This window comes from Hyla sarda, chromosome 1 (genome assembly GCF_029499605.1).
Source record: "Hyla sarda isolate aHylSar1 chromosome 1, aHylSar1.hap1, whole genome shotgun sequence".
Classification (NCBI taxonomy): Eukaryota; Metazoa; Chordata; class Amphibia; order Anura; family Hylidae; genus Hyla; species Hyla sarda.
This window is the reverse complement of record NC_079189.1, coordinates 270,070,979-270,098,190: the sequence shown is the minus strand read 5'-3', so window position 1 is coordinate 270,098,190 and position 27,212 is coordinate 270,070,979. Positions and strand designations below refer to the sequence as shown.

At 43.9% G+C, this 27,212-nt stretch overlaps 1 protein-coding gene and 1 non-coding gene across 4 annotated transcripts in view; both read right to left on the bottom strand.

Moving 5' to 3' along the window:
• Window positions 1–27,212, bottom strand: part of UBXN6 (UBX domain protein 6) — a 237,788-nt gene that overhangs the window by 105,640 nt on the left and 104,936 nt on the right. The gene's annotated exons all lie outside the window — the stretch shown is intronic.
• On the bottom strand, window positions 1,199–1,395 carry LOC130343729 (U2 spliceosomal RNA). The gene has a single exon (XR_008882993.1). It is a non-coding gene; the product is annotated as a U2 spliceosomal RNA (small nuclear RNA).

Here is a 27,212-nt window from a genome sequence, read left to right as displayed (position 1 = left end):
ACAAATGTACTGGAGCCCCCTTCCGGTGAACCTGTCTGGAGAACCCCAGAGGCTTATCAGCCACGGATTCATGAGTTTGTTGGCGACTCAGGAATCCGGATTGACATGGCTGGATTCACTGAAATTGACTATTTTAGTTATTTTTTCAGAGACAGCATTGTCAATCACATGGTGGAGCAGATGAGTCCGTACACTTAGCAGTTCATCACCCACCACCCAGATTCTTTTATGGCCAGGTCCAATGAATGGTACACCATTGATGCAGCAGAAATGAGGACATTTTGGGGCCTCTTGCTGCATATGGGCCTGGTCAAAAAGCACAGTGTCAGACAGTACTGGAGCGGGAACATCCTCTACCAGACCCCGCTTTACAGTATGACACGGAAGAGGTTCGAGGCCATTTTTGAAATGCCCTCATTACACTGATAATGCGGCATGCCCCCCCCCCCCCTCCTCCCTGAAGTGATCCTGCCTATAACAAGCTTTACGGTCATAGATCACTTTGGGGACAAAGGGAGCTCTCGGTAGCTTTTTTTTTTTTAAGAGCCGAGGCAAGTGCTCTCTATCACCCAAAGTGCAAGAAAGTGCAAGAAAAAGTGCAAACATGTCACACTAAAAAAACGTGCACAAAGGATGCTGTCTATCGCTAAGCCCTTTTCCAACAGGAGAGAGGCCCCCAAACAAACCTACCCTCCACCTCTGGGCCAAAAGGCACCTGCAAGGATCCAGGTTTGATGCCCCTTTTCGCCGAAGCTACTAAGGGGCCGAAAATGCTCCTGGCTTCAACCTAGGCGTTAGCTAAGGTATCAGTCGAGGAGCCGTAAACTGGTGGCATTTTGACCATATCTAAGATGCCCAGGGGTTGCAGGGAGGTGAGGAACCTAATGGCCACACACACCTCCCCTAGACCGCCACGAGGGACACCCAGAAGGGCTACTGCATCCTGACAATCCTGTGTACAAATAAAGACACAAACGTGGCACAGTGACAAAAAAATAAAATAAAAATAAGTGGACGAGTGGAGATATAATGCCCGGTCATCCGGCCGGATGTATAAAAATTGCCCTATTCCTAGCCAGAAGGCCGAGATACAAAGGGTGAGTGCCAAAGGTGAAGAGTATGGTGCAGTGCGTTCACTCAGTGAGTTAACACCCAGTGAATTTCGGCACCTCAGGGTCACCACTCCCCAAGGCACAGAAGTACTTCGGCTCTACACCCCTCTACCTCATGGCGAGACCCGGAGGAAGCAGGTCACATCGGGGCAGCCGTCGAGCTGATTCCTCAGAACCAGCTCCGGAACACCTGCTCCCTACCATGCAGCACCCATCCCCACCAGCATTAAACTGATAAGAACAGATACTACACTTGATCTTAGCCAAAAGGCCGAGGAGCTCTCGGTAGAAGAGTCTCTTATCAGTATTAAGGGGAGACTCCTCTTCCGCCAGTATATTCCCTCGAAACGGGCGCAGTATGGTGTGAAGCTCTACAAACTTTGTGAGAGTACCTCCGGGTACACTTACAAGTTTAGAGTATATGAGGGACAGGATTGCGACCTTGTGCACCCATTGCTGGATAAGGGTTACCACGTGTACGTAGACAACTTTTATACCAGCATCCCTCTGTTCACATCCCTTGCCGGCAGATCCACGTCCGGTTGTGGGACCATGCGGAAGAACCAGAGAGGCCTCCCTCTAAATTTTGTTCAGACACCTATACCCAAGGGTGAGTCCCCTGCCCTTACCTATGAAAACCTGTTGCTGGTCAGGTATAAGGATAAGAGGGATGTCCTTATGCTGACCACAATTGATGGTAACGGCAGCTCACCTGTCCCTATGCGAGGTACCACAACAATGGTCCTCAAGCTTGATTGTATTCTGGACTACAATCAGCATATGGAGGGAGTTGATCTCTCTGATCAAGTCCTCAAGCCATACATGGCCATGTGGAAAACATGGGTATGGTACAAGAAAGTTGCGGTCTACTTGGTACAGGTTGCCATGTACAACTCTTTTGTACTGTCCCAGTATGCTGGCAACACAGGGACATTCCTCCAGTTCCAAGAAGAAGTCCTAATAGCCCTGATCTTTGCTGACCAGGAAAGAGCAGGCCGGAGCTCCCAAGGAACTGGAAATATTGGTGCCAGGATCCCCCACAATGGAAAGAAGGGACGATCCCAGAAAAAATGCATTGTGTGTCACAAGAGGGGGATACGGAAGGATACCACCACTCAATGTGATACTTGCCCCGATCACCCGGGCCTCTGCATTAAAAACTGCTTCAGGGAGTATCACACTTCCATGCAGTACCAAATTTTTACTTTTCATTTTAATTTCCCATAGTTTAACCCCAATGTTTGACCACAAAGTCCAAGTTTTAACCCCATAAACCACTAAATTGCCCCAAAAAATGTTTGATAAAAAAAAATTAAAAAAAAAAAAAAAAAAAGATAAGACCTCTGGGGCATTTTTTCCAAAAATGGGTCATGGGGTCACTGAGTCACTATCATCTGGGACTTTTTTATGTTGCCTCAAATATGCAGCGCTCTCTCTCCACCTGAGCGGGGTGTGCATTTGAGGCAACAGGTTAGGGACGGCCAGACACATGACATTCCCAGAATGATGATTCAGAGCATAGTGTTTGGGGTGGGCAAATTTTTTAGTTTTGGCTATGCTCTGGGTCATCATTCTGGGAACATAACCTATTTTATTATTTTACGTCCCACTGTACCCCATTTTAGTAATTTACCCCATGTAACGCTCCTTGAGGGGGTGTCCTGCTGTTCTGGCTCCATAGGCAGCTATATAAAAGCTCAAGGCCCGTGACTGAGCTCCTGCTCCTCCGACACCTGGTGTGCACCCGCAGAGCTGTTTACGCCCAGATATGAGGTATGTCCTTACTCCAAAAGAAATGTACTTACAAATTTACAGTGACATTTTCTCCTGTTACCACTTGTGAAAATGAAAAATTTGGGGTAACCCCAGCATTTTAGTGTAAAAAAAAAACATTTTTCCTTTTCACATCCCAATTTAATGAACATTTATCAAACACCTGTGGGGTGTTAAGGCTCACTGTACCAATTGCAACGTGCCTTGAGGGGTGTAGTTTGCAAAATAGTAGGCCATGTGGGGGATTTTTTGCTGTTCTGGCACCATAGGGGCTTCCTAAATGTGACATCCCCCCCCCCCCCCATTTCAGCAAGATTTGCAAATGTGACTCTTTCTCTACTGAGCATTGTAGTGCGCCCGCAGTGCGCCCGCCCGCAGTGCACTTGATGTCCACACATGGGGTATTTCCATACTTAGAAAAGATGAGGTTACAAATTTTGGGGGGCATTTTCACCTATTACCCCTTGTAAAAATGTCAAATTTGGGGGAGAACTAGCATTTTAGTGGGAAAAAAAATTACACATCCAAATCTCACAAAAATTCATCAAACACCTGTGGGGTCTTAAGGCTCACTGGACCCCTTGTTACGTGCCTTGAGGGGTGTAGTTTACACAATAGTAGGCCATGTAGGATTTTTTTTTTACTTTTCTGGCACCATAGGGGCTTCTTAAATGTGACATGCCCCCCCCCCCCAAAAAAAAAACATTTCTGAAAAACTCACTTTCCAAAATCCCACTGTTGCTCCTTCCCTTCTGAGCCTTGTAGTGCACCCGCAGAGCACTTGACATACACATGAGGTATTTCCTTACTTGAGAGAAATTGGGTTACACATTTTAGGAATATTTCGCTCCTTTTACCCCTTGTAAAAATTAAGTGGGTTTCCAAGAACATGTGAGTGTAAAAAATGAAGATTTTAAATTTTCTCGTTCACTTTGCTGCTATTCCTGTGAAACACCTAAAGGGTTAACACACTTACTGAATGTCATTTTAAATACTTTGAATGGTGCAGTTTTTATAATGGGGTATTTAGAATATAAAGGCCCTACAAATCCACTTCAAACCTGAACTGGTCCCTGAAAAATTTCGATTTTTTTCAGGGACCAGTTCAGGTTTGAAGTGGATTTGTAGGGCCAAAATTGCTGCAGAACTTTGAAGCCTTCTGATGTCTTCCAAAAGTAAAAACATGTCAACGTTATGGTGCAAACATAAAGTAGACATATTGCATATGTAAATCAATATATAATTTATTTGGAATATCCATTTTGCTTATAAGCAGAGAGCTTCAAAGTCGATTTTTTTCGTAAAATTTTGGAATTTTTCACCAAGAAATTATGCAAGTACAGTGACCCCCCGACCTACGATGGCCCCGACATATGATGAAATCGACATACGATGGCCTCTCAGAGGCCATCGCATGTTGATGTCATAATCGACATACAATGCTTTATTATGTCGGGGCCATCGCATTAAGTGCTATCCGGCAGCGCCAAATGCTTAAGCTGCTGCCGGATAGCAGCTTAATGTTCCCTGTGTGGTGCGGTAAGTATTACTTACCCCTCCACGATGCTCCGGGGTGCCCTCCGGGTTCAGCGCTGGTCTTCCAGTGTCTTCTCGGCCCTCTTTGATGACGTCAATACGCTGCTGCGCACGCCATTCAATAGGAATGGTGTACGCAGCGGCGTAATGACGTCGCTACGCAGGCCCAGTAAGGACTTGCGGAAGACAGAAGAGGACCGGAGAAGACAGCGGAGGACCGGAGAAGACCAGGAGAGCCCAGCGGAGGCCCGGGATCACCATCGGGAGCGGCGGGGACACCATCTCGAGCGGCGGGGACAGGTGAGTACAGCTTCCTATACTTTACATTGCACGAATCCCTCAACATACGATGGATTTGACAAACGATGGCTCGTTTGGAACGAATTACCATCGTATGTTGAGGGACCACTGTATCGACCAAATTTTACCACTAACATAAAGTAGAATATGTGACGAAAAAACTATCTCAGAATCAGAATGAAAAGTAAAAGCATCCCAGAGTTATTAATGCTTAAAGTGACAGTGGTCAGATGTGCAAAAAATGGCCGGGTCCTACAGGGAAAATTGGCTGGGTCCTTAACCTCTTAATGCCGCTTTAATGCCCAAGGATGTTAGAGAACGTCCTGTTGTATTTCTGGTCTCTGCCGCTCGCCGGGCAGAGATCGGAAGCGGATGCCTGCTGAAATGCTTCAGAAGGCATCCAGGGCAAACGCCGAGGGGGGCCATGTAGGCCCCCCATGTCGGCAATCGCCGCAAATTGCAAGGGAAATCGCCCTTGCGATCTGCGGCGATACCGGGCTGATCGGGTCTCTGGGAGCCGACCGCCCGGTAATTTTGCATAATCCCGGCTGTCACAGACAGCCAGGACCATGCTGAAGGCTAGGAGCGAGGTGGCAAGCCTGCCACCTCCTCCTATCCCCTGCGATCCGTCGGATCCAATCGCAAGGGGGGGGGGGGGCGGTTACTTCCTCCCGCCCTGCCCGGCCCCTTGAAGTCCGGAGAGGACGGGAGGAAGACCGGAGGACGCGGCGGGGGACGGGGGAGTGCTGGGGCCCGGCCCCAGTACTTACCTCGTCCCTGAAGACCCGGATCCCGGCGATGAAGACGGCGGCGACAGGTGAGTTCCTCTTCAGCCGAGGTCGGGCCCTTTACAGCAATGCACGTCGCCGTAAAGCGACATGCATTGCTGTAATGGGACCATGTATACTACAACTCCCAGCATGCCCAGACAGCCCTTGGCGTCTGGCCATGCTGGGAGTTGCAGTTTTGCAACATCTGGAGGACCACAGTTTGGAGACCACTGTGCCCTTCCAGATGTTGCAAAACTACACATCCTCAGCATGCCCTTACCGTCCAGGCATGCTGGGAGTTGTAGTTCTGTAACATCTGGCCCTTCAGATGTTGCAGAAATACAACTCCCAGCATGCCTGGACAGTTTTGGCATACTGGGAGTTGTAGTTTTGCAACATCTGGAAGGGCACAGATTGAGAACCACTGTATTAGTGGTCTGCAAACTGTAGTCCTCCAGATGTTGCAAAACTACAACTCCAAGCATGCTGGGAGTTGTAGTTCGGCAACATCTGGCTCTAAAGATGTTGCCAAACTACTACTTCCAGCATGCCTAAGAATGCTTGGGAGTTGAGGTTTTGCAACAACTGGAGGCACACTGGTTGGGAAACATTGTCTGTTTCCTAACTCAGTGTTTCCCAACCCGTGTGCCTCCAGCTGCAAAACGATAACTACCAGCATGCACTGATAGACTGTGCATGCTGGGAGTTGTAGTTTTGCAACAGCTGGAGGTCATCCCTCCCCCCCCCCCCCCTGTGAATGTACAGGGTACATTCACATGGGCAGGGGGCTTACAGTGAGTATCAGGTGGCAAGTTTGCGATGCAGCAAATTTTGCGTGGCAGCTCAAACTCGCAGCGGGAAACTCGCTGTAATCCCCCGCCCGTGTGACTGTACCCTAAAAACACTACACTACACTACCACAAAATAAAATAAAAAGTAAAAAACTACATATACACATGCCCCTACACAGCCCCCCTCCCCTCCCCAATAAAAATGAAAAACGTCTGGTACGCCACTGTTTCCAAAATGGAGCCTCCAGCTGTTGCAAAACAACAACTCCCAGTATTGCCGGACAGCCGTTGACTGTCCAAGCATGCTGGGAGTTTTGCAACAGCTGGAGGCACCCTGTTTGGGAGTCACTGGCATAGAATACCCCATGTCCACCCCTATGCAAATCCCTAATTCAGGCCTCAAATGCACATGGCGCTATCACTTTGGAACCCCGTCGTATTTCAAGGCAACAGTTTAGGGCCACATATGGGGTATCGCCGTACTCGGGAGAAATTGTGTTACAAATTTTGGGGGGCTTTTTCTCCTTTAACCCCTTATGAAAAGGTGAAGTTGGGGTCTACAACAGCATGTTAGTGTAAAAAAATTATTTTTTTTACACTAACACGCTGGTGTTGCCCTATACTGTTCATTTTGGCAAGAGGTAAAAGGGAAAAAAAGCCCCCCAAAATTTGTAATGCAACTTCTCCCGACTACGGAGATTCCACATATGTGGGCACAAAGTGCTCTGGGGGCGCACAACAAGGCCCAGAAGGGAGAGTGCACCATGTACATTTGAGGTGATTTGCACAGGGGTGGCTGATTGTTACAGTGGTTTTGACAAACACAAAAATAAAAAATAAAAATAAAAAAAATAAACACATGTAACCCCATTTTGGAAACTACACCCCTCACGGAATGTAATGAGGGGTGCAGTGATAATTTACACCCCACTGGTGTCTGACAGATCTTTGGAACAGTGGGCTGTGCAAATTAAAAATTTTGTACAGCCCACTGTTCCAAAGATCTGACAGACACCAGTGGGGGGTAAATGCTCACTGTACACCTTGTTACGTTCCTCAAGGGGTCTAGTTTCAAAAATGGTATGCCATTTGCTGTCCTGGCACCAAAGGGGCTTCCTAAATGCAACATGCCCCCCGAGCAAAATTTGCTCTCCAAAAGCCAAATATGACTCCTTCTCTTCTGAGCATTGTAGTTCGCCTGTAGTGCACTTCAGGTCCACTTATGGGGTACCTTCATAGTCAGAAGAGATGGGGTTACAATTTTTGGGGGGTCTTTTCTGCTATTAACCCTTGCAAAAATGTTAAATTTGGGGGAAACACACATTTTAGTGAATTTTTTTTTTTTTTTCGTGAAACCCCTGTGGGGGTATTAAGGCTCACTTTATTCCTTGTTACGTTCCTCAAGGGGTTTAGTTTCCAAAATGGTATGCCATGTGTTTTTTTTTGCTGTTCTGGCACCATAGGGGCTTCCTAAATGAGACATGCCCCCCGACCAAAATTTGCTCTCAAAAAGCCAAATATGACTCCTTCTCTTCTGAGCATTGTAGTTCGCCCGTAGTGCACTTCAGGTCAACTTATGGGGTACCTCCATACTCAGAAGAGATGGGGTTACAAATTTTGGGGGGTATTCTCTGCTATTAACCCTTGCAAAAATGTGAAATTTGGGGGGAAACACATAGTTAGTACGGTCGAAAAAAGACATATGTCCATCAAGTTCAACACATTTTAGTGAAAAAATATATATTTTTTTACATATGCAAAAGTCGTGAAACACCTGTGGGGTATTAAGGTTCACTTTACTCCTTGTTACGTTCCTTGAGGGGTGAAGTTTTCAAAATAGTATTTCATGTGTTTTAATTTTTTTTTGTTTTTTTTTGCTCTTCTAGCATCATAGGGGCTTCTTAAATGTGACATGCCCCCAAAAGCCATTTCAGAAAAATTCAATCTCCAAAATCCCACTGTAGCTCCTTCCCTTCTGAGCCCTCTAGTGCACCCGCCGAACACTTGACATACACATGAGGTATTTCCTTACTTGAGAGAAATTGGGTTATACATTTTTAGGAAGATTTCTCTCCTTTTACCCCTTGTGAAAAATCTAAAATTGGGTCTACAAGAACATGCCAGTGTAAAAAATGAAGATTTTGAATTTTCTCCTTCAATTTGCTGCTATTCCTGTAAAACACCTAAAGGGTTAACAAACCTTTTGAATGTCACTTTGAATACTTTGAGGGGTGCAGTTTTTATAATGGGGTATTCATGGCATATTTCGAATATGAAGGCCCTTCAAATCCACTTCAAAGCTGAACTGGTCCCTGAAAAATTTCGATTTTGAAAATTTTTAGAAAAATTGGAAAATTGCTGCTATACTTTGAAGCCCTCTGATGTCTTGCAAAAGTAAAAACATGTCAACGTTATGATGCAAACATATAGTAGACATATTGTATATGTGAATCAATATATAATTTATTTGGAATTATTCATTTTCCTTGCAAGCAGAGAGCTTCAAAGTAAAAAAAAATTCAAAATTTTAAATTTTTTCATCAAATCTTGGAATTTTTCACCAAGAAATGATGCAAGTATCGACAAAATTTTACCACTAACATAAAGTAGAATATGTCACGAAAAAAAAACTCTCTCAGAATCAGAATGAAAGGTAAAAGCATCCCAGAGTTATTAATGCTTAAAGTGACAGTGGTCAGATGGGCAAAAAATGGTCGGGTCCTACACTGAAAATTGGCTGGGTCCTTAAGGTTAAAAACACACACATTAAACCCTTCCTTGTTAAAAGTTTAAATCACCCCCCTTTTCCCAAATTCCATATAAAAAATATATAAAGATAATAAAAATAAACATATGTGGTATCGCCGCGTACGTAAATGTCCGAACTATAAAAATATATCATAAATTAAACCGCACAGTCAAAGGTATACGCGCAAAAAAGTTCCAAAGTCCAAAATAGAGTATTTTTGGTCACTTTTTATACCATAAAAAAAGGAATAAAAAGCAATCAAAAAGTCTGATCAAAACAAAAATGGTACCGATTAAAACTTCAGATCAAAAAAATAAGCGCAAAAAATAAGCCCTCATACTGCCCCATATGCAGAAAAATAAAAAAGTTATAGGGGTCAGAAGAAGACAATTTTAAATGTATTAATTTCCGTGCATGTAGTTATGATTTTTTCCAGAAGTAATACAAAATCAAACCTATATAAGTAGGGTATCATTTTAATCATATGGACCTACAGAATAAAGATAAAAAGTGTAATTTTTTTACCGAAAAATTTACTGCTTAAAAACGGAAGCCCCCAAAATTTACAAAATTGTGTTTTTTCTTCTATTTTGTCCCACAATGATTTTTTTCCCCTGTTTCGCCGTAGATTTTTGGGTAAAATGACTGATGTCATTACAAAGTAGAATTGGTGGTGCAAAAACTAAGCCCTCATATGGATTTTTAGGTGGAAAATTGAAAGGGTTATGATTTTTAAAAGGTAAGGAGGAAAAAAATGAAAGTGCAAAAACAGAATAACGCTTGGTGCTTAAGGGGTTAATCAGTTACTCCCTGCATATATTCAGGGACTCCATGCGCACCTATAAGGCTGGAATTCCACTGAGGTTTTTTTATTGCAAAAACGCTGTAATAAACGCCAATTTTTCAGCAAAAAAACGCAGCGTCCAGATGTTAGCTGCAAGTCAATTGTAAACTGCAAAATGCCAGATCCACTTGGCGCTTTTCAGCTTGGCGTTTTTTTTATCCTTTTGGCGTTTTTCAGCAATTTTGGGCTCAGAGGCTGGTTTTTCAAAACGCCCTACAAAACCTAGTTTGGCGTTTTTTCGGGCGTTTTTTATTTTTTTTCGGACTTTAGCAATCCAAAAAAGTGATGGAGATACATTTTTTTATTAAAATTTCATAGAGTTCCATTAAAAAAATAAAATAAAAAAGATACAGTAGTGATGGAAAAAATTGTATTTAACTAAATGTATCTTTTTTATTACGAAATTTTTATACATTTTTAAACAGGGATCAATTTATGTGGGCGGGTAAAGCACTAAAAATGTAGCCGACAATAATAAAAATTTAGTGTGTGTGTTTTTCACTTTTTTCCCCAACATTTTTTAGGTAGTACTACTACTCCCAGCATTGAACACACTGTTCCATGATGGGAGTAGTAGTACCTGTGCTAATAGACAGATCGCCCGTTGCGATCCTCCTGTATAATATATGGATGCGGCCAGCCACTCTTCTCTGGTCCCCTGCACTGCCGTATATATACACACCTATTCATATTTCCTGCAGAGAGCTGTGATTGGCCAGATGGTTCCAGCCAATCACAGCTCTCTGTGGGAAATAGGAATATGTGTATATATACGTCAGTGCATGGGACCATAGAAGAGCGGCCGGCCGCATCTATACATTATACAGGAGGATCACAGCGGATGTCAGTAGTGATACCCGCTGTGATCTGTTCTTAACTGCAGGTACTACAGCTCCCAACATCGAGCACACTCTGCTCCATGCTGGGAGCAGTAGTACCTGCATTGATAGACAGATCGCAGCGGGTGTCAGAAATTACACTAAGAACAGATCACAGTGGGTATCACCACTGACACCCGCTGTGATCGTCCTGTCTATAGCAGAGATGTGGAGCGGCTCTATACAGATCTCGTATCTCTGCACTATACTCCGGCCAGTGATGTGAAAAAAACATCACTCATTCATATTTCCCCCAGAGCTGTGATTGGCTGTAACCATCCGGCCAATCCCCACTCTGGGCGGAAAATATGAAGGAGTGATGTTCTATTCACATCACTGGCCGGAGTATAGTGCAGAGATGCGAGCGCTGTATAGAGCCTCATCTCTGCTATATTATGTGTTCCATGCTGGTAGTAGTAGTACATAAAAAATAAAAAGAGAAAAAAAAAGTTAAACACACACACTTTATAAAAAAATGTATTACAATTTTGTTATAAAAAAATAAAACATTTACCGTATTTAACGGCGTATAACACGCACTTTTTAGGCTAAAATTTTTAGCCTAAAGTCTATGTGCGTGTTATACGCCGATACACCCCCAGGAAAGGCAGGGGGAGAGAGGCCGTCACTGCCCGCTTCTCTCCCCCTGCCTTTCCTGGGGTCTAGAGCCCTGCTGCCGGCCCTTCTCTCCCCCTGGCTATCGGCGCCGCTGCACGTTCTGTCCCCCTGACTATCGGTGCCGGCACCCCATTGCCGGCGCCGATAGCCAGGGGGAGAGAAGCGGCGCCGACAGCCAGGGGGAGAGAAGGGGCAGCGGCACCCATTGCCGGCACCGCTGCCCCGTTGCCTCCCCCCATCCCCGGTGGCATAATTACCTGTTGCCGGGGTCGGGTCCACGCTGCTGCAGGCCTCCGGCGTGCGTCCCCTGCGTCGTTGCTATGCGCTGCATGGCGCGGCGCATATTTTTACCCAAATATCCTTGGTAAAATGAGGATGCGTGTTATAGGCCGGTGCGTGGTATACCCCGATAAATACGGTAGTTAAATAAAAAATATTACATCCCTACTGCATCTTTTTTTTTTGTACCCAACTAATTTTGTACAAAAAACACCAAAGGGGCCAAAAAAGGCAAATTCCACACAAAGGTAAAACCGCCAGAAAAAACGCCAAAAATGCAGTGAAAAACAGTGGCAGTTTTTCTGGCGTTTTTTAGACAAAAAAAATTGCAGGCCAAAAATCTCAGTGTAATTCTAGCCTAAGTACTGTTCACATCATGTGTTTTTCTTGCTTGGAGAAGTCCCCGCTTCTCCAATGCACACCCATTCTGATTCATTAATGAGTATCTTTGATTGCTGTACTAAATTACCTACCATGGGTGTGCACCCATTATTAACTTCTCTAAGTTACCACTGTGATTTCACTACTATACAGTGAATTTCTCTATTTGTGCTTGCAAGGTGCCACAGTAAAACAAGAGCAGAGTACAGTATATACATGTTGTATGCATTTGTCTAACATTTTATATATAGGTTTTTCCTTCCTAATCCTTGTTGGGGAGGAAAATAAACAAAGGAGGAAGCTTTTGACTTCATATATTGTCAAATCCTGACCTCCTATCCCGTCCTCATATGCCAGTATCCCAACTCCATATCCCGTCCTCATATCCCGTCCTCCTATCTCGACTTCCTATCCCGACCTCCTATGCCGTCCTCCTATCCTGACCTCCTATCCCAACATCCTATCTCGACATCCTATCCCGTCCTCCTATCCAGTCCGCCCTTTCCCGACCTCCCATCCTGACTTCCCATCTCGACCTCCCATCTCGACCTGTAATATGTGTACCAGGTATTGAAATATCTCCAGCCAAGTTATGTGGGAACTTACATTTCCCATTGATTTGCATGGGACTTTACACAAAAACCCTGACCCTCACAAATGGGGGTAGTTAAGGGTTAAATTAACTATCCTATATTTTAAGTGGACATATAAGTAGCATGTGACCAAGTATTATCAAAAAATCTCCAGCCGTTTGGAAGTTATGCAGTAACATTTATTTCCCATTGATTTGTATGGGACTTTAAACATAAACTCTGCCCCTAGCAAATCGGGGTGGGTAAGAGTTAAATCACCTATCCTATGTTTGTTGTTGACATATAAGTAACATGTGTGCCAAGTTTCATGTTAATATCTTTAGCCATTTGGACATGATGCTGGAACATACACACATACATACATACATACACAAACATTGAGTTTTATATATATATAGACTAGCTGAGTACCCGGCGTTACCCGGTTTTTCCTTCCTAATCCTTGTTGTGTAGGAAAATCAACAGAGGAAGCTTTTCACTTCATATCCCGTCCTCATATATTGTTGTCATATCTCAACCCCATATCTTGTCCTCCTATCCCGACGTCCTATCCCGACGTCCTATCCCGTCCTCCTATCTTGACCTCCTATCGCGACCTCCTGTCCTGCCCTCCTATCCCTTCCTCCTATCGCGACCTCCTATCCCGACCTCCTATCCCATCCTCCTAACCCGTCCTCCAATCTGGACCTCCTATCCCGATCTCATATCTCAACCTCATATCCCATCCTTGTATCCCGTCCTCTCTTGACCTCCTATCCCATCCTCCTATCCTGTCCTCCTATCCCATCCTCCTATCTTGACCTCCTATCCCATCCTCCTATCTTGACCTATCCCGCCCTCCTATCGCGACCTCCTATCCCGACCTCCTATCTCGACCTCCTATCCCGACCTCCTATCGCGACCTCCTATCTCATCCTCCTATCCCGACCTCCTATCTCGACCTCCTATCTCGACCTTGTATCCCATCCTGCTATCTTGACCTCCTATCCCGACCCGTAATATGTGTACCAGGTATTGAAATATGTCCAGCCGCACGAAAGTTATGTGGGAACATACATTTCCCATTGATTTGCATGGGACTTTAAATGAAAACCCCGACCCTCACAAATTGGGGTAGTTAAGGGTTAAATCAACTATCCTATATTTTAAGTTGACATATAAGTAACATGTGACCAAGTATTATCGAAATATCTCCAGCCGTTTGGAAGATATGCAGTAACATATATTTCCCATAGACTTGTATGGGACTTTAAACAAAAACCCTGCCCCTGGCAAATGGGGGTGAGTAAGGGTTAAATCACCTATCCTATGTTTGTTGTTGACATATAAGTAACATGTGTGCCAAGTTTCATGTTAATATCTTTAGCCGTTTGGACGTGATGCTGGAACATACACACATACATACACACACACACACACACATTGAGTTTCATATATATATAGATTAAGTTTCATTATGTTCGTTCATGTTGTTATTTTATTATCAGTATTAATGCATATATATTTTTTGCAATACGAGCGGGATATCGTGGCATACATGTTTACACTCATCGCACCTATTTTACAAACATTTCAATAATATTTTTCTGCTCACTTTTTTGATATCTACCGTACTCTGTATGCTTTCATATTGCCTTTGAACTTTCTACTGTTTATACCATATCTTACCTGCAGTATTGTGGATTTAAAATAATGCAAACAGTTTGTTCCATATTAACACTGTTCATATTATGCGTTCTGCATCTACCTTAGGAGAGCCTCTGTCCAGTCCGTGTTTTACTGGTGAATGAATGTCCAGTTCATGGGTTACTGATGGTTCTACCTGTTTCCACAACTGGAACTGTCGTCACACGCCAGTCCGTTCAGATTGTAGTACTCTGGTAATTACCATATTTATCATGGATATAAAAGCAAGCACAGTCTTACTATGAATTGCCATGAATAAGCTTGAATTAAGCCCAAAACACGATGGCGTGTATGTTTTTATCTTTGGATTCTCCATGTTTTAACTAATTCCATTGAAGCTTGAATTTTAATAGTTTTTTCTGCTCAGAAGCTGGATCTACCATTGTTTGTCCCTTGATCTACATGGGGAGGCGGCACGCTCTGTCCGAGCTCCAGCGCTTAAGAATTTGGGTCCATTCATCTATGATCTGTATGGTGAGTGAGCTGAGTTGCAATACCTATCTTCTGTGTCTTTCTATTAGATTGCATATACTGTTAATTTTTTTTTTATCACAGCAACAAAAAAACTGTCAGATCAAAGGTTCCTCTCTAACAAATCACAGCAGCTGAAAATTTCCTTTTTCTAAAATATATATACTTTAATGATATGCTTTAAAATAAGTATTAATTAAGCAAGATAAACTATAATTTGTGACCTAAAGGTGAAAAATCATATCAAATAACGAGACAAAGGTCCACAGTTAAATAGACAGCACCCTAGGAGAGAGATAATGTACCTCTTAGCACAGTTATCATTCACTGCGGTTATATCGGTGGCACAATTGATAATTCTCCACTCATGAGGCATTCTCACATATACTCCATGGTGCTATTAACATATATTAATCTAGGACCTATCCCCACACCACGTGAGAAAGGTGATAAGATAAAATTTGGTACAGTTTATTGTCGGCTAAATTTTTAGGTCCCTACCTGCCCACATAAATTGATACCTGTTTAAAAATTAATTAAAATTTAGTTCTAAAAAAGATAAATTTCGTTAAATACCGTATTTATCGGTGTATAACACGCACTTTTTAGGCTAAAATTTTTAGCCTAAAGTCTGTGTGCGTGTTATACGCCGATACACCCCCAGGAAAGGCAGGGGGAGAGAGGCCGTCGCTGCCCGCTTCTCTCCCCCTGCCTTTCCTGGGGGTTTAGAGCGCTGCTGTCGGCCCTTTTCACCCCCTGGTTATCGGCGCCGCTGCCCGTTCTGTCCCCCTGACTATCGGTGCCGGCGCCGATAGCCAGGGGGAGAGAAGCGGCGCCAACAGCCAGGGGGAGAGGCACCCATTGCCGGCGCCGCTGCCCCGTTGCCTCCCCCCATCCCCGGTGGCATAATTACCTGAGTCCGGTCCGCGCTGCTCCAGGCCTCCGTCGTGCGTCCCCGGCGTCATTGCTATGCGCTGAACGGCGCAGCGCATGACGTCAGAGCGCCGCGCCGTGCATAGCAACGACGCTGGGGACGCACGACTGAGGCCTGGAGCAGCGCGGACCGGACTCAGGTAATTATGCCACCGGGGATGGGGGGAGGCAACGGGGCAGCGGCGCCGGCAATGGGTGCCGCTGCCCCTTCTCTCCCCCTGGCTGTCGGCGCCGCTTCTCTCCCCCTGGCTATCGGCGCCGGCACCGATAGTCAGGGAGACAGAACGGGCAGCGGCGCCGATAACCAGGGGGTGAAAAGGGCCGACAGCAGCGCTCTAGACCCCAGGAAAGGCAGGGGGAGAGAAGCGGGCAGCGACGGCCTCTCTCCCCCTGCCTTTCCTGGGGGTATATCGGGGTATACACGCACACACACGCACCCTCATTTTTTCATGGATATTTGGGTAAAAAACTTTTTTTACCCAAATATCCTTGGTAAAATGAGGGTGCGTGTTATAGGCCGGTGCGTGGTATACCCCGATAAATACGGTACTATTTTTTCCATCACTACTATATCTTTTTTTTATAATTTTTTTTAATAATAGCCTACGAAATTTTAATAAAAAAGGTATCGCCATCACTTTTTGGGATCGCTAAAGTCCAAAAGAGAATAAAAACCGCCTGTTTAAAGTTAAAACCCACATGCCGTTTTTCTTGGCGTTTTTTCACTCCCATAGACTTCTATGGGAGAAAAACGCCAAGATTTTCCCGAAAAAACGCCAAAGTCTTGACAAGAGGTCGTTTTTTAAAAACTGCCAAGGAGGCCAAAAACCCCAAAAGGAATAAAAAAATGCCAAACTGAAAAACGCCTAGTGGATTTGGCATTTTGCAGTTTACTATTGACTTTGCAGCTAACATCTGGCCGCAGTGTTTTTTCACACAAAAAAACGCCATGCGGCAGAATTGGCGTTTTTATTGGCGTTTTTGTAAAGAAGAATAAAACGTGGAAACCTAGCCTAAGTGTGAAATCAAACCCAAATAAATACATATGGATATGATAGGTACACTCCCCTTCTCACATTTCCGGGAAGCCCTCTAACTTCCTGTTTTCAAATTTAACCCTATCCTCAGTAGATACTGAAAAGGTTAAACTTATAGAAGATATACAGTTCTAATAATTTAACATTGTCAGAGTAGTTATTTAGGTGCACGAGTGCCTAGTTTTATGATCAAATATGCTTCTCGCGCTAGCAGCTTGCTTCTCCAATCGCCTCCCCTCGGTGGGCGTGTCACTCTTTCAATTGGAATAACTTCTAGAGTGGATACACTACCAGAATGGCATTCCTTAAAATGCCGAGGTGCAACTGAAAGCGTGCGGATCTGAATGAAGTCCTGCACACAGGCGCCCATCAGGTGCTCCGAAATGCGTGTTTTCAGCTTGCGCGAGGTGGAACCCAGGTATTGGACATTACATCTTGGACAATTGATGCAGTAGACTACATGGTCTGTCTCACAAGTAATGTATGTATACATAGAATATATTCGTTTAGTAATGAAAGATTATTTACATAATGGCATCTGTTTCTGCCACATTGTACACTATCTACATAGGGGAGCCATGAAATAGTTTTAGAAGCAGTAGGGAAGCTAACAAAAAAACTGGATGACACAAGGTTGCCAATAGTGGCATTTTTTTCATGCCATATATCTGCAGCCCCTAGCCAAAATCTGGTTTAACCCTTTAAGGACCCAGCCAATTTTCACTGTAGGACCCGGCCATTTTTTGCACATCTGACCACTGTCACCTTAAGCATTAATAACTCTGGAATGCTTTTACCTTTCATTCTGATTCCGAGATTTTTTCGTGACATATTCTACTTTACGTTAGTGGTAAAATTTTGTCAATACTTGCATCGTTTCTTGGTGAAAAATTCCAAAATTTGATGAAAAAATAGAAAATGTTGCATTTTTTTTTAACTTTGAAGCTCTCTTATAAGGAAAATTAATATTCCAAATAAATTATATATTGATTCACATATACAACATGTCTACTTTATGATTGCATCATAACGTTGACATGTTTTTACTTTCGGAAGACATCAGAGGGCTTCAAAGTTCAGCAGCAATTTTCCAATTTTTCACAAAATTTTCAAAATCTAAATTTTTCAGGTACCACTTCTGTTTTGAAGAGGATTTGAAGGGCTTTCATATTAGAAATGCCCCACAAATGACCCCATTATAAAATTTGCACCCCCCAAAGCAGGGACGTGCACAGACATTTTAGAGGGCAGGGGCTCAAGTAAAAAAAGAGGGCACTTCTCATTTAAAAAAAAAAGTCTGCCAGACTTAATGTGCTGCGGCCCAGGGACACAGTGGACCCCGGCCAGGCCCCCTTGACATTCCCATAAAAGTTGGTGCTTTTGTAAAATAAAGTCAAGAACAGTTTCTCTGAGGTCTGCCATGTGTATATACACTTGTGCTGTCAGTCTTATTTACAGAAAACATGTGACAGCTGCACTATCATATACTGTATTATAGAGGAGATTTATCAAAACCTGTGCAGAGAAAGAGCGGTGCAGTCGCCCATAGCAACCAATCAGATCGCTGCTTTCATTTTGCAGAAGGCTTTTCCTCTGCAAAGGTTTTAATAAATCTCCCCCTATATGCCCCCACCTGAGCTCTACAGAACGTGCACTGTATCTGGCCTCACCCAGCACCAATCACCCAGCACCCATCCCCAATCACCCATCCCCAATCACCCAGCACCCATCACCAATCACCCAGCATCCATCACCAATCACCCAGCACCCATCCCCCAGCACCCATCCCCAATCACCCAGCACCCATCACCAATCACCCAGCATCCATCCCCAATCACCCAGCACCCATCCCCAATCACCCAGCACCCATCCCCAATCACCCATCCCCAATCACCAAGCACCCATCACCAATCACCCAGCATCCATCCCAATCACCCAGCACCCATCCCCAATCACCCAGCACCAATCACACAGCACCCATCCCAAATCACCCAGCACCCACCTTATGCAAGAATCTCTACACAGCTCTGGTTCTTACACTGAAGAGATGGACACCACACTAATATATGCTTACATGCTGCAATATACAAGTTGGCAAAAAAAGAATTATAAATATACGGCCAGGCATAGTACAGCATACAGGATGGAGGCAGGGAAGCTCCACCTCCATTGCGCACAAGACTGACTTCGCATACTAGCAATGTGGGGAAATACCTAGAAAACGGCTGGTCCACATTTAGTAAGTATAACATTATCTTTCTCCTGTTCTCCTGCACTGTAACCTAGTATATTGGGTTTAGTGCGAGTAAACAGCCTGTCAGTTTCCCTTTAATTATATACCGTACCCCGATTAATGATCTGTATACTGTGCCACCATTCATCTATTAATTCCCAATATACTGTGCCACCATTAATGAACTATATACTGTGCCACTATTATTTAACTATACTGTGCCACCATTAACGCTTTAACCCCTTAAGGACCAGGCCATTTTACACCTTAGGACCGGAGCGTTTTTTGAACATCTGACCACTGTCACTTTAAACATTAATAACTCTGGAATGCTTTTACCTATCATTCTGATTCCGAGAATGTTTTTTCGTGACATATTCTACTTTATGTTATTGGTAAAATTTTGTCAATACTTGCATCGTTTCTTAGTGAAAAATTCCAAAATTTGATGAAAAAATAGAAAATTTAGAATTTTTCTAACTTTGAAGCTCTCTGCTTGTAAGGAAAATGGATATTTCAAATAAAAAAATTTTTTATTCACAAACACAATATGTCTACTTTATGTTTGCATCATAAAATTGACGTGTTTTTACTTTTGGAAGACATCAGAGGGCTTCAAAGTTCAGCAGCAATTTTCCAATTTTTCACAAAATTTTCAAACTCACTATTTTTCAGGGACCAGTTCAGGTTTGAAGAGGATTTGAAGGGTCTTCATATTAGAAATACCCCACAAATGACCCCATTATAAAAACTGCACCCCCCAAAGTATTCAAAATGACATTCAGTCAGCGTTTTAACCCTTTAGGTGTTTCACAGGAATAGCAGCAAAGTGAAGGAGAAAATTCACCATCTTCATTTTTTACACTCGCATGTTCTTGTAGACCCAATTTTTTTTAATTTTTACAAGGGGTAGAAGGAGAAAATGTATACTTATGTTTGTAGCCCAATTTCTCTCGAGTAAGCACATACCTCATATGTCCATGAAAAGTGTTCGGCGGGCGCAGTAGAGGGCTCAGAAGCGACAAGGGGATTTTGGAGAGTACGTTTTTCTGAAATGGTTTTTGGGGGGCATGTTGCATTTAGGAAGCCCCTATGGTACCAGAACAGCAAAAAATCCTCACATGACATACCATTTTGGAAACTAGACCCCTTGGGGAACGTAACAAGGGGTAAAGTGAACCTTAATACCCCACAGGTGTTTCACGACTTTTGCATATGTAAAAAAAAATATATTTTTTTCCACTAAAATGTGTGTTTCCCCCCAAATTTCACATTTTTTGCAAGGGTTAATAGCAGAAAATACCCCCCAAAATTTGTAACCCCATCTCTTCTGAGTATGAAGGTACCCCATAAGTGGACCTGAAGTGCACTACGGGCAAACTACAATGCTCAGAAGAGGAGGAGTCATATTTGGCTTTTGGAGAGCAAATTTTGGTCGGGGGGCATGTCGCATTTAGGAAGCCCCTATGGTGCCACAACAGCAAAAAACCCTCACATGGCATACCATTTTGGAAACTAGACCCCTTGAGGAACGTAACAAGGAATAAAGTGAGCCTTAATACCCCCACAGGGGTTTCACGACTTTTGCATATGTAAAAAAATATATTTTTTTTTTCACAAAAATTTGTGTTTCCCCCCAAATTTCACATTTTTGCAAGGGTTAGTAGCAGAAAAGACCCCGCTAAATTTGTAACCCCATCTCTTCTGAGTATGAAGGTATGCCATAAGTGGACCTGAAGTGCACTACGGGCAAACTACAATGCTCAGAAGAGAAGGAGTCATATTTGGCTTTTGGAGAGCAAATTTTGCTCGGGGGGCATGTTGCATTTAGGAAGCCCCTATGGTGCCAGGACAGCAAAATAACCCCAACATGGCATACCATTTTGGAAACTAGACCCCTTGAGGAATGTAACAAGGGGTACAGTGAGCATTTACCCCCCACTGGTGTCTGTCAGAACTTTGGAACAGTGGGCTGTACAAAATGTTTAATTTGCACAGCCGACTGTTCCAAAGATCTGACAGACACCAGTGGGGTGTAAATTCTCACTGCACCCCTCATTACATTCCGTGAGGGGTGTAGTTTCCGAAATGGGGTCACATGTGATTTTTTTTTTTTTGCGTTTGTAAAACCGCTGTAACAATCAGCCACCCCTGTGCAAATCACCTCAAATGTACATGGTGCACTCTCCCTTTTGGGCCTTGTTGTGTGCCCCCAGAGCACTTTGCGCCCACTTATGGGGTATGTCCGTAGTCGGGAGAAGTTGCATTACAAATTTTGGGGGGCTTTTTTCCCTTTTACCTCTTGTCAAAATGAACAGTATAGGGCAACACCAGCGTGTTAGTGTAAAAAATTTATTTTTTTACACTAACATGCTGTTGTAGACCCCAACTTCACCTTTTCATAAGGGGTTAAAGGAGAAAAAGCCCCCCAAAATTTGTAACACAATTTCTCCCGAGTACGGCGATACCCCATATGTGACCCTAAACTGTTGCCTTGAAATACGACAGGGCTCCAAAGTAAGAGCGCCATGCGCATTTGAGGCCTGAATTAGGGATTTGCATAGGGGTGGACATAGGGGTATTCTACACCAGTGATTCCCAAACAGGGTGCCTCCAGCTGTTGCAAAACTCCCAGCATGCTTGGACAGTCAACGGCTGTCCGGCAATACTGGGAGTTGTTGTTTTCCAACAGCTGGAGGCTCCATTTTGGAAACAGTGGCGTACCAGACGTTTTTCATTTTTATTGGGAGGGGGGCTGTGTAGGGGTATGTGTATATGTAGTGTTTTTTATTTTATTTTGTGTTAGTGTAGTGTAGTGTTTTTAGGGTACAGTCACACGGGCGGGGGATTACAGCGAGTTTCCCGCTGCGAGTTTGAGCTGCCGCGCAAAATTTGCTGCATCGCAAACTTGCAGCCTGATACTCACTGTAAGCCCCCTGCCCATGTGAATGTACCCTGTAGATTCACGAGGGGGGGGGACCTCCAGCTGTTACAAAACTACAACTCCCAGCATGCACAGTTTATCAGTGCATGCTGGTAGTTATAGTTTTGCAACAGCTGGAGGCACACGGTTGGGAAACACTGAGTTAGGAAACAGACAATGTTTCCCAACCAGTGTGCCTCCAGTTGTTGCAAAACCACAACTCCCAGCATTCTCAGGCATGCTGGGAGTTGTAGTTCGGCAACATCTTTAGAGCCAGATGTTGCCGAACTACAACTCCCAGCATGCTGGGAGTTGTAGTTTTGCAACATCTGGAGGACTACAGTTTGCAGATCCCTAATACAGTGGTTCCCAATCTGTGCCCTTCCAGATGTTGCAAAACTACAACTCCCAGTATGCCAAAACTGTCCAGGCATGCTGGGAGTTGTAGTTCTGCAACATCTGAAGGGCCAGATGTTACAGAACTACAACTCCCAGCATGCCTGGACAGTAAGGGCATGCTGAGGATGTGTAGTTTTGCAACATCTGGAAGGGCACAGTGGTCTCCAAACTGTGGACCTCCAGATGTTGCAAAACTGCAACTCCCAGCATGCCCAGACGCCAAGGGCTGTCTGGGCATGCTGGGAGTTGTAGTTTACAGGGTCCCATTACAGCAATGCATGTCGCTTTACGGCGACGTGCATTGCTGTAAAGGGCCCGACCGCGGCTGAAGATCTACTCACCTGTCGCCGCCGCCGCCATCTTCCTCGCCGGGATCCGGGTCTTCAGGGACGAGGTAAGTACCGGGGCCGGTCTCCAGCACTCCCCCGTCCCCCGCCGCGTCCTCCGGTCTTCCTCCCGTCCTCCCCGGACTTTAAGGGGCAGGACGGGATGAAGTAACCGCCCCCCCCTGCGATTGGTCGGTTAGTTAACCGACGGATCGCAGGGGATCGGAGGAGGTGGCAGGCCTGCCACCTCGCTCCTAGTCTTCAGCATGGTCCTGGCTGTCTGTGACAGCCGGGATCATGCGAAATTACCGGGCGGTCGGGTCCCAGAGACCCGATCAGCCCGGTATCGCCGCAGATCGCAAGGGCGATTTCCCCCTCGGCGTTTGCCCTGGATGCCTGCTGAAGGATTTCAGCAGGCATCCAGTTCCGATCTCTGCCCGGCGTGCGGCAGAGATCGGAAATACAACAGGACGTTCTCTAACGTCCTTGGGCATTAAAGCCCAGGTAGTGGGGACGTTAGAGAACGTCCTATGTCCTTAAGAGGTTAAGGACCCGGGCTTTTTCCGTTTTTTCATTTTAAATTTTTCCTCCTTAACTTGAAAAAATCATAACTCATTTTCACCTAAAATTCTATATGATGGCTTATTTTTTGCGTCACTAATTCTCATTTGTAATGACATTAGTCATTTTACCCAAAAATCTACGGTGAAATGGGAAAAAAAAATCAATGTGCGACAAAATTTATGAAAAAACTCTATTTTATAAGTTTTGGGGGCTTCCGTTTTTACGCAGTACATTTTTCGGCAAATATGACACCTTATCTTTATTCTGTAGGTCCATACGATTAAAATGATACCCTACTTGTATAGGTTTGATTTTGTATCACTTCAGAAAAAAATCATGAATACATGCAGGAAAATTCAGACGTTTAAAATTGTCATTTTCTGAGCCCTATAACTTTTTATTCACTTTTTTGTGGTATAAAAAGTGATCAAAAATGCGCTATTTTGGACTTTAGAATTTTTTTGCGCGTACGCCATTTAATGTGCGGTTTAAAAAGCGGTATATTTTTATAATTCGGACATTTCCGCACGCGGCGATAAACATATGTTTATTTTTATTTACACTGTGTTTTTTTTTATTCTTGGAAATGCCGGGTGATTCCAACTTTTATTAGGGGAAGGTATAATTGAAAGGGTTAATGATTTTTTTTACACTTTTCTTTTGCAATATTATAGCTCCTATAGGGGGGAGGGGCTATAACATTGCATGTACTGATCTTTTACACTGATTGATCCATTCCTATGAAGATGCATCAATCAGTGTTTTCGGCGATTGATTGCTCAAGCCTGGATCTCAGGCTTGAAGCATTCTTTCGGCGATCGGACAGCGCAGGAGAAGGTAAGAGACCTTCCTCCTGTGCTACAGCTGTTCGGGATGCCGCGATTATACCGCGGCGATCCCGAACAGCTCCCTGAGCTAGCCGGGCACTTTTACTTTAGTTTTTAGCCGCGCGGCTCAGCTTTCAGCGCGCAGCTATAGGGTTAATAGCGGCGGGTCTCGGCTTCACTATGACGCCGGGCCTGCCGTGATATGATGCGGGGTCACCGTGTGACCCCACGTTATATCGCAGGACCGGGACTCAGGGCGTAAGTTTACACCCTGGGTCCTTAACAGGTTAAGGATCTATACACAGTGCCAGCATACATAAAAAAATATAATGTTCCAATATAAATAAAATATATTCTGTGCTTCCATAAATTCCCTATATACTGTGCTTACATTCCTCTATTAATTCCCTAATAATGTGCTTCATATACATACAAGCACATAACATAAAGGCACATACAGTACATGGGTAATATACACACATACAAAGAGACACTTTGACACATACATACAACATGGAATATATACTAAAAGATATAACCAACAGGCACATCATACATAAAGGTATACTCATACATTCACTCACAGATATATACACACACACATATATATACATACATCCACTTGCTCAAATTATATATATATATATATATATATATATATATATATATATATATATATGTGTTTGCGTGTGTGAGCAAGTGAATCTGTGTGTGTGTGTGTGTGTATGTCAGTGTGTCTGTATGATGTGTGTGTATATATATATATATATATATACATACATACACACACACACACTGACATACAATCACTCATATATACACAGTCACTTACACTAAGGCCCCAGCCATCCCTCTCTGCACAGGCACATACATAAAGCTATATACACCCACACATACAATCACTCACTTATATTTTCAGTTACTTACAGCAAGTAAAGGCTCCATCCCCCTCTGCACAGGCTGGAGTTTGTGGCCGGGCAGACAGTGGGCGGGGCTTCTCTCTGCCTCCTCTCCTCCTGTCTCCTCCGTGTGGAGAGAAGCAGATAAATGGCAGATAATCACAGGGTGAGTGGCGCCCCCTTGCTGTAGGGAGGGCACAGCACTCTCCATTAAACCACATACAAATCTCCCCTGCAATGGATCCTTTTTACTGCACCTATTACCCTGAGTCTGTAGCTCCTTTTGTGAGGGCACTAGAGGGGCAGGTGAGGAAAAGGGCAGGGGCTCCAGCCCCCTTTTACCCCTATGTGTGCACGTCCCTGCCCCAAAGTATTCAAAATGAAATTCAAAAGGTTTGTTAACCCTTTAGGTGTTTCAAAGGAATAGCAGCAAATTGAAGGAGAAAATTCAAAATCTTCATTTTTTACACTGGCATGTTCTTGTAGACCCAGTTTTTGAATTTTTACAAGGGGTAAAAGGAGAGAAATCTTCCTAAAATGTGTAGCCCAATTTCTCTCGAGTAAGGAAATACCTCCTATGTGTATGTCAAGTGTACGGCGGGCGCAGTAGAGGGCTCAGAAGGGAAGGAGCGACAATGGGATTTTGGAGAGTGAGTTTTTCTGAAATGGTTTTTGTGGGGCATGTCGCATTTAGGAAGCCCCTATGGTGCCAGAACAGCAAAAAAAACACATGGTATACTATTTTGGAAACTACACCCCTCAATGCACGTAACAAGGGGTCCAGTGAGCCTTAGCACCCCACAGGTGTTTGACGACTTTTTGTTAAAGTTGGATGTGTAAATGATTTATTTTTTTCCACTAAAATGCTAGTTTTCCCCAAAATTTTTAATTTTTACAAGGGATAATAGGACAAAATACCCCCCAAAATTTGTAACCCCATCTCTTCTGAGTATGGAAATACCCCAAGTGTGGACGTCAAGTGCTCTGCTGGCGCACTACAATGCTCAGAAGAGAAGGAGTCACATTTGGCTTTTGAAAAGTGAATTTTGCTGAAATAGTTTTTGGAGGGCATGTCGCATTTAGGAAGCCCCTATGGTGCCAGAACAGCAAAAAAAAAAAACCACATGGCATACTATTTTAGAAACTAGACCCCTCAAGGAACACATCAAGGGGTACAGTGAGCCTTAAAACCTCACAGGTGTTCGACGACTTTTTGCTAAAGTCGGATGTGTAAATGGAAAAAAAAAAAACCATTTCACTAAATTGCTGGTTTCCCCCCACATTTTATATTTTTACAAGGGGTAATAGGAGAAAATGACCCCCAAAATTTGTAACCCCATTTCTTCTGAGTATGGAAATACCCAATGTGTGGACATCAAGTGATCTGCTGGCGCACTACAATGCTCAGAAGAGAAGGAGCACCATTGAGCTTTTGAAGACAGAATTTGGTTCGAATAGAAGTCGGGGGCCATGTGCGTTTACAAAGCCCCCCCGTGGTGCCAGAACAGTGGATCCCCCCACGTGACCCCATTTTGGAAACTACACCACCCACAGAATTTAATAAGGGGTGCAATGAGTATTTACACCCCACTGGCGTTTGACAGATCTTTGGAACAGTGGGCTGTGCAAATGAAAAATTACATTTTTCATTTTCACGGACCACTGTTCCAAAAATCTGTCAGACACCTGTGGGGCGTAAATGCTCACTGTACCCCTTATTCCATTACGTGAGGGGTGTAGTTTACAAAATTGGGTCATATGTGGGGGGGGGTCCATTGTTCTGGCTCTATGGGGGCTTTGTAAACACACGTAGCCTTCAATTACGGACAAATTTTATCTTCAAAATCCCAATGGTGCTCCTTCTCTTCTGAGCATTGTAGTTCGTCCGCCCAGCCCTTTACATCCACATATGGGGTATTTTCTTACTCAGAAAAAATGGGGTTGCAAATTTTGGGGGGCTTTTTTCCTATGTTTCCTTTTGAAAATGAAAAATTTTGGGTAACACCAGCATTTTTTGTGAATTATTATTTTTTTTTTCATTTTTCCATTCAACTTTAATGAAAATTTGTCAAACACCTGTGGGGTGTAAAGGCTCACTATACCCCTTGTTACTTTCCGTGAGGGGTGTAGTTTCCAAAATGGGGTCACATGTGGGTATTTCTTTTTTTGCGTTTATGTCAGAACCGCTGTAAAATCAGCTACCCCTGTGCAAATCACCAATTTAGGCCTCAAATGTACACAGTGCGCTCTCACTCTTGAGCCTTGTTATGCGCCCGCAGAGCATTTTACG